The following is a 9643-nucleotide window of genomic DNA, read 5'->3' as shown; positions in this document are numbered from 1 at the left end:
ACAGTAGCTATGCCAATAACAACCTACAAAACCATAAATAGCTAATTAGTTTAGCTTCAACATCTTCATAATCAGCTAATTGTAGATGGCATTGCAATAGTTCTCCCACCTTATTGTTAGACCATGCATAAGCAATCAATTTCTTAGCATCTGACTTGGGTACACCTTCATCAATGATAGCCACAACTCGATTGGTTGGCTGCTTCAGTCCAGACAGTGAAGAGGCAGCAACACTGAAAATGAGAAATAAATAATGCATGTTCATTAAAAAGTACTTGTGTAGGAGTTCAAAATATCGATTGTTAATGAGCATAACAAGTACCCACCTTCTAAATGAAGCAAAGTTGATAAAGACATCAGCAGTAGGGTGTGCAGCAGAAGTTGCTTCAATGCTACCAAAGTAATCAATAGTCAATATGAAGGTAAGTTAATCTTAAACTCAGAAAGAAAAAAAAAGAAGGAAAAAAGGCCAACTAATAGTATAGTTCATTTTAGATGTTGTTTTCCATCTTCGAAGTCAACAAGTAATGGTATTACAATCTTGTGCGTGTAAAAGGATGAAAAACTTGTTTCATCTATTTCTATGCTTAGAAAATTATAAAGATATTTACAACAGACTCTAGAAAGTCTCCTAAAAATCAGTATACATTAAAAATAAAAATTAAATATATAGATTTACATGTGTTAGTGCGCACATGTGCATGTTTGTGCATCTATGTTTAGGGGAAGCTAATTGAAATGGTTAATCAGTGTAATATTTCTGTTATAAACAAATTTTGAGACTGGCATCAAACAAAATCATAAAAAATACGTGTACATGGACTTAGAGGAGCATAACACAATAGTACACTTTCATTTTGCAATTGACGTTCATGAACATTTATTCAATTTATGACTGTCTAAGAATCAAATCAAAGCAAATAAAGATGTATGAAACATAAAACAGAACATGAGAAAAAAAGGCATATGATGAATGGACTAGGATGTCTGTTTCTTCTTGACCAAAAAAGAGTTTCTGAAATCCCTTAGCATCTGAAATCCCTTAGCATCTGAAATCCCTCAGCAACTGATGGTGTCTCCCTCCCTACATACACAAGAATATAAAAAATTTATATTACTACTGAACTAAAATTCAATAAAGACAACAGAATAAATAGTTAACTGTATTATATATCCCTATACATACCACAAAGGAAGTCAAAGTCCAGCATCCGCTGGATTGGAAGTTGCTTATAGTTATAAAACAGTGCTTGTGTAGTGCGAGAGAACAGCTGTCCGGTAGCTATTGGGTAGAATCAAATATAACCTGCATCACAAATGTAACACATTATTCCTTATTACCAGGTTTCAAATGAAAAGGAAAAAGAAGAATAATAACAGTTATAAGTCTTAACAAAACCATGCTTATTTTCTACTCGAATTGCAGAACAACCGCCATGCTTCCTCATGTATCTTAGATTGGAATGTGCAAAACAAGATTGTAAAACAATTAAAAAATTTCACTTGATACTGTAACAGCACATGATCCGATACCAAAACTACGAAAAACAATAATGATTTGCATTTTAGATAGAAAACAGATTCAAATAAATGATAATCCTACATAGCAAAAGAGAATGCAAAAAAAGCACAAAGAATCTCATCTACAAACATTCAACAAAATAGATCTAAAGGTCGACAGTTCTTAAACAAAGCAATTTAAGTAAATAAAAAAAACAATAACATTTTCAAGCAAAAATTTGTGCAATCTCTTTGACTTCGCTATCAAGGTCGTTAGTGCAGCCAGTACTTCCAACTATAGTTAGATATTGAATGAAATTTGAATATAAATACAAACATAAATCTAAAAGGCATTAAATAGCCAAAGCCTTTATGACACAAAGATATATTATTCACAAACTAAGATAAGGACAAATGAATATTAATTTTTAAATTTGTTTACAAAACTATTTGATGCAAAAATAGAAATACTAGATAAATACACAAGATGAGGAAAATTAATCACCTAACTTAATGTCCATTTTAAACAAACTAGCATCTTCCCATTCTTTCAAGGATGTAAAATTTGAGAGAACTAAAAACAAGGTTCATGCATGCATTAATTTAGAGTTGTTCAACTTATTCTTCAAAATGAAATTAACTAGCAAATGAGATAACTAACTAGGCATGGAAGTTATAAAACTTAGATGGATCTATCTGTAGCTTTTGATGGGCACTAACATAAATTTTGTTTTCCATTTAGGAATTTTTTGCTTAATGAAAAGAAACCAAACTTGCATATTTTTTTCAAAACATATTTGCCCTCTAGAACACTACTTTTCCTATGATATATATGTTATCACTACTATAGCAATTGCAGCAGAAATAAAACACATAGCACAACATAATATACCATCAAGAGTTACCCTATAAGTTTTATTATATATAGCAAGAAATCACAAAAGAGAAGCCAAACCAGTAAGAAATGGATTCTCACTGTCACATGTATTAACCGACAACAAAAGATGTATCACTAATGACAGTTAAAACATAACTAATGGCTATGTCTGGTAAAAGCTTGAACTCATATAGTAGAACACTCTAATAAAGTCCAATAAATACTTTACAAACTTACATTAAATGCTTTACTCTAGAAAAGGTATATATATGTATAAATATATATAATGTTGACAACTTCAATATACGCGACTTTAATTATATAAATATACATATATAGAGTTAAAAACCCTTTCACTAAAAACCAAAAAATGAATCTCAACAAGAAAATGATCTGATTGGCTATAGCGAAGAAAGATTGAACTAATAATAGCAAAGTATATCTCATTGAATAGATTCAAATGCAAAACAGAGTAACATTGGAAGTTGATGAAAGAAGCATAGAAGAAACTCAAAGATTTTTCTCAGATATGAATCATTTTCTATCGCACAAAAATATGGAGATAAGATAATAATATAGAAAACACCTAATTGTAGTGAATGCTCAAGAGAATGGAGATGCTGAGGCTGATATTTGTATCAATCTATTAGAGACAAATCATTCATAGCTGAGAAAGATGATCTCCATTGTTGTTTTCTCATTCTTTTTTCATGTTAAAGAGTTTTCTGAGAACTTTGAAAGCACAATTAACTCGTTTTCAGATTTTTCTATTTCTTATAACTCAATTTTAAGTCAATTATAACACTTATTCATTACTCGTGTATTCATGTATTATAAAAAAAGGGTTATTGTTGTAGTGTATTATGTCTCTAAGGCATTTAACAAAACATATAGAGTGCAATTTTTTTTTAATTGTCTTAAAACATAAGCACTGTTGTATAAAACTTATTCTTAACTTCATAAAGTTTCAAACTAAAATGAGCAACTCAACTATGAATCCAATATCATAATCAAGTTTTCAAGTAAGAACTTAATGAAATTTTTTTTTTTCAACATATTAGATTAAGTTGGGACATATGCATCAAGAAATTGAATGAAGTCATAACAAAATGGTGCTCACTTTTGTTGCACAACCCCAAAAATCTCAAATGGTAATTGAAAGTCAACAATCTGTTGTCTTTGTTTCCAAGTTGTAAGCCATCTAAGCTCTATATAATTTCCATCATTTGCAAGCCACATCTTAAAATGTACCACATCATTACAATTACCAAAAGTAAAAAAAAAAAATCAAGCATTCTCATCTACTGCAACAAAATTTTGATTGATATATTATCTTAAAATGTACCACATCATTCCAATTACCAAAAGTAAAAAAAATCAAGCAGTCTCATCTACAACAACAAAATTCTGATTGATATATTTCAATTCAATTAAAATTTCTCTTATATATATACAAATTTGTATACCTAAGTCATTGAGCATTAATGATATTGATTTATATGCCTAAAAGCAATTATGTCCTATAACAAAATAATGTTCTGGCAGAGAAAGTAAGTATATAGAAAGCAAACCTCAGCCCCTAGAAGTCGCATACTAAAAACGTCAAGTGACTATCTTTCCATATCTTGGCCACCCAGATAGTTACATAATCTTCATTCTTTACAGCCATTTGAACATCCAAACAAGCCATAAATCACAAACCTAAAAATAGATTTCTTAATTATATTAAAAAATAAAAATAACCATAGAACAAAAAGACACCATTGTTATATTGACTCAATAATTTTTTATATTAATTTATTTTTAGGGATGCAAGTTGTCTAGGCTCTAAGATCATATGTTCATATCATAATAACATCATCAGAGAAGAGAGAATACGGTAAGATAAGGTTGTAACCTCCTAATTTCTCATAGATTACCGAGAACAAAGTGTTGGGTCATAATCGTAAATATTGATCTTTCATTTAATAAAAACTTTTAAAAAATAAATACATGGATCCATCTTTTTATAATTATAAAATACTTGTCTTTAACATAAAAATGAGCAACATTTAAATAAAACAAACTTTAAAATAAACTTTTACAAAAATAAATAAATAATTTGTCCCGCTTGATCTTGCTCGACTATATGGTCCCCAACGAATACATCATGAAGCTCTTAGGTCCCACTCGCCACCGGCCTTTCTATCATTAATTTCCTGAAATAACAACATCATAAGGAGTGTGCTTCTAAGCTCAGTAAAGAAAATACAAACAAGGGTTAGTCATATAATCAAACATAACATATATTCACCAAAGTCATACAAACACAAACATCTAGATCATATCATATCTTACGTCATAATTCTAAATCATAAATCTAAGTCATACTCTAAGTCATAAGTCATAGGTCATAGATCATAAATCATAACTATAGGTCATATATCATAATCATAACTAAAAATAACAAGTCAGATATAATAAAAAGATAAGTCCTTATACAAGGGTGGCAATTAGGCCTCGGACAAAAGCCCGTCATTTGGCAACCGAGCCTACCGGACATAGTCTGTCATACATCATTCGACACCTTAGGTCCAGACACACTTACCCCTTTATTGTACCTTAAATGTTAGGTCATACAAACATAAACTATATCATACATTACATAAACTAGATCATAATACTAAACTATCTAATTTACCGTACCAATACCAGGATAATTGAGAACAAATGCCGGACTTGGAACACTCCTAAAACTAGCAATAAAAAAAAATGATGAGTATTTCTAAAGGAAAGAGATGAAAGGAATAGAACTAAACCACCAAGCGAAAACTTACCGAAAAGACACCTTAAGTTCAAAGAACTTAAAAACTTAACCACAAAACCATAACAAAAGTTAGAACCTGAATGAAAACTAAAGAAACTAAGGAATCAAACAAAATTGAACTTAAGAATAAGGGTACCTTTGTTGACTTTATAGATTGGCCTAACTCCAATACCGAAATACCCTAATCCTCACTTCTCCAAGTGTTTGATAAAGCTTAAGAATAGCAAAGATTTTTCCCAACCCAAAGTGTTTATCACTCTTATGGTCTCACTAGCACCTTGGAGTCTGATCACAGCTGAAGAGTAAGTGAATGGGTTGGGTTCTAAGTCCTATTTATAGAGGTAAGGAGTGAAACTAACTCCATTTTGATTTGAATAAAATAATGTTTTTAATTAAAGATAATTGAATATTCGTGAATCAGAGGCTGAAGACTCGGTCAAAACTATCAAAGTTAGGTCTATGGAGTCAAAGTTGGTTTTTAAAAAAAGAAATTTTAAAAAAAATTAACATAGGTGATATATCTCCCCTATGTGGCGATATATCAGCTGCCCTCTAGTCCCGAGCCTCCGTTCGTACGATCGTGCAACATCAATGTGTTTTCCGTATTCTTCGTCAGGCGATATATCTGCTCCACTGCTGCGATATATCGGCACACGTGAATATTTTAAACACGTAATTGCACTTTTTTCAGCATAATTAAGGTTGGATAACTACCTTGACTGATTCAAACTACGACCCTAACAATTTCTGGTGAAGACTTAGTCTTATATTCCCTTATTTTATCATTAAAATAATAATTCCTTAATAATCATGCATATGACAAGTGTCATATTCCTATTGGCTCCATCTAAACCTTAGGTTAAAATAAGAAAAATATTTAGGACCAGCAATATTAATCAAACCTTATGTTATAATTAATATTCTTAAACTATAGGTTAAACTTATAAAATCCATAACTATTGCTAGGAGTTTCCAACTAATTCCTGGTTTGAACCAAAATCCACGAAATTTAAAATACTACAACTACTACTATCTAGCTAACTAAGTAAAATTTCGGGATGCTACAATTCTCCCCCACTTAAAAGAATTTCGTCCTCAAAATTTACTTACCAAACATCTCGGGATACCGCTCCCTTATACATTCCTTCAATTCCCATGTGGCCTCTCTTTCTGTGCTATTAATCCACAAGATTTTAACCATAGGAACACTTTTGGACCTTAACTCCTTAGTTCCCCGTTCTAGAACGCGTACTGGCTGTTCTTCATGACTGAAATCTTGTTTTAACTCTTGATCCTGGTAATCGAGCACATGAGATGGATTTGATATGTATTTTCTCAACATCGATACATGAAAAACGTTATGCGTTTCAGCTAATGATGGCGGTAAAGCAAACCGATATGCTACATGCCCTACTTTGTCCAATATCTCAAAAGGACCTATAAACCTCAGGCTTAACTTTCCTTTCTTTCTGAAATGCATAATCCCCTTCATCGGAGAAATTTTTAGAAAGACTTGATCGCCTACTGAAAACTCAACATTTCGTCTCTTCGTGTCGGCATAGCTTTTCTGGCAACTTTGAGAGGCAACCATTCGTTTTCTTATCTTTTCTACTGCCTCTATTGCTTCTCTTATAGCCTTGGGTCCTAAGTATCATCTTTCACGAACCTCATCCCAATGAAGTGGTGATCGGTACTTCCGTCCATATAGCATCTCATAAGGCGCCATGCCTATTGTCGCTTGATAACTATTGTTGTAAGAGAACTCTATTAATGGAAGATACTTGCTCCATGATCCTGAGAAGTCTAAAGCACACACTCTCAGCATATCTTCTAATATTTGTATGGTCCATTCTGACTGACCATCGGTTTGAGGGTGAAATGCCGAACTTAGTTTTAACATAGTGCCTATTGCACGATGTAAATCTTCCCAGGACTTTGATGTGAAAACCGATCCTCTATCAGAAACTATCATCTTTGGAACTCCATGTAGTCTCACTATCTCCACCACGTAAAGCTCTGCGTACTGCTCAGCATTATAAACTGTTCTTACTGGTAAGAAGTGAGCAGATTTTGTGAGTCTATCCACTATCACCCAAACAGAGTCATGCTGCTTGGTGGACCTTGGTAATCCCGTCACAAAGTCCATCGCTATATCTTCCCATTTCCATTCGGGAATCTCCAATGGTTGCAAAGTTCCAGCGAGTCTTTGATGTTCGGCTTTAACTTGTTGACATGTAAGGCATTTTGCTACAAATTCTGTTATGTCTTTCTTCATCCCCGGCCACCAGTACATTGTCTTGACATCGTTGTACATCTTGGTCGATCCCGGGTGAAGTGAATACGGAGTAGTGTGTGCTTCCTTCATAATACTTTCTCTTAATCCTCCACTTTCTGGCACACATACTCGGTTTCTATATCGTAGCATGCCTTCTTTTGTCAAGGAGAATTTGGCATTCTCTGAACTTTGTAATGCTGCCTTCATCTTGAGAAGAAACTCGTCCTCTTGTTGTTTCTCCTTTATTTCCTCCATTAGAGTTGACTTGATTGTGAGGTCAGCTATTTGTCCAGTTATTAGCTCAATTCTAGACCTCTTAATATCATCTTGTAAGTGTTGAGCTATCCCCTTAACTATTGACAAGCTTCCATAACTCCGCCTACTAAGTGTGTCTGCCACAACGTTAGCTTTTCCTAGATGATACAAGATCTCACAATCATAGCCTTTTACTAACTCCAGCCACCTTCGTTGCCTCATATTAAGCTCCTTCTGCGTAAAGAAGTAATTTATACTTTTGTGATCCGTATAGATTTCACACTTTTCTTCGTACAGATAGTGCCTCCAAATCTTTAGTGCAAAAACCACCGCTGCCAATTCTAAGTCATGGGTCAGATATCGCTGTTCGTACTCCTTTAGCTGTCTCAAGGCATAGGCGACCAATCTTTCATCTTGCATTAAAACGCATCCAAGTTCGTGCTTCAACGCATCGCAATACATTACAAACTTGCCCTTATCGTTTGGAACGCATAGAACTGGGGCTGTTATGAGCTTATCTTTTAACGTCTGGAAGCTTTCTTCGCACTTCTTGGTCCATTCAAATTTATGTTGCTTCCGCGTAAAATTTGTTAAGGGTGTAGTTATTCTGGAGAACCCTTCAACGAATCGTCTATAATATCCTGCCAATCCCAGAAATCTTCTCACCTCTGTGCATTCTTAGGTTTGGGCCAGTCCTTCACTGCTTTGATCTTGGCTGGATCTACTTCCACGCCATCTTTAGACACAATGTGTCCTAGAAATGCCACCTTCTCTAACTAGAAATCGCATTTCTTAAACTTAGCGTATAATTGATGACCTTTGAGTCATTCCAATGCCAATCGCAGGTGCTCTTCATGCTTGGCTTTTATGTTTTAGTAGATCAATATGTCTTCTATAAACACCACAACGAACTTACCCAGGTATTCCTTAAATACTCGGTTCATAAGATCCATGAATGCTGCTGGTGTGTTTGTTAAGCCAAAAGACATTACCAAAAACTCGTAGTGTCCATATCTAGTCTGAAAAGTCATCTTTGGGATATCTTCTTCTCGTACTCTTAGCTGATGATACCCCGACCTCAAATTTATCTTCGAGAATACTGTAGATCCTTGTAGTTGATCAAAAAGATTGTCTATTTGAGGTAAAGGGTATTTTTTTCTTGATCGTCACTTTATTAAGTTCTCGATAGTTGATGCACATCCTCATACTCCCGTCCTTCTTTTTGACAAAAAGCACCGGTGCTCCCCAAGGAAAATAGTTCGGTCGGATGAAACCCTTGTCTAAAAGTTCCTGCAGTTGTATCTTTAACTCCTTTAACTTAGTAGGCTCCATTCTATAGGGAGCTTTCGAGATTGGTGCCGTCTCAGGTGCCAATTCTATTTCAAACTCAATTTCCCTACTCGGAGGTAATCCCGGTAGATCTTTTGGAAACACCTCGGGAAATTCGCATACAATAGGTACACCCTTTGGTTCAAGCTGCATCCCCTGTGGCTTGTCCACCACACTAGCTAGAAATGCCTGGCAACCACTATTGATTAATCGCTGAGCTTTGAGAGCTGAGACTATTGGTATGCGAGTTCAAGAAACTTCTCCTTTGAAAGTGAACTGCTCTCCGTCTTGTGGTTGAAAGTTGACTGTCTTACCCTTACAGTCTATTGTTGCCCCATTTTTTTCTAACAAATCCATGCCTAAAATTACATCATAATCCTTAAGGTGTAACTCGATCAAATCTACTGGTAATTCTTTTCCTTCGATTCTAACTACAACACTACGCACCCCTCTACTAGATAGCATTCTTTCCCCCGAGGGTAACCCTGTGACAAACTTATCTCTAAACAGTTCGCATGGTCTATCTAAGCTTTCGATCATATTTATAGAAACAAAAGAATGCGTGGCTCGTGAATCGAATAATACATTGCATATTTTACCA

Source organism: Humulus lupulus, chromosome 5 (genome assembly GCF_963169125.1).
Source record: "Humulus lupulus chromosome 5, drHumLupu1.1, whole genome shotgun sequence".
Lineage (NCBI taxonomy): Eukaryota > Viridiplantae > Streptophyta > Magnoliopsida > Rosales > Cannabaceae > Humulus > Humulus lupulus.
The sequence above is the reverse complement of the archived record's forward strand: the minus strand, read 5'-3'. Positions refer to the sequence as shown.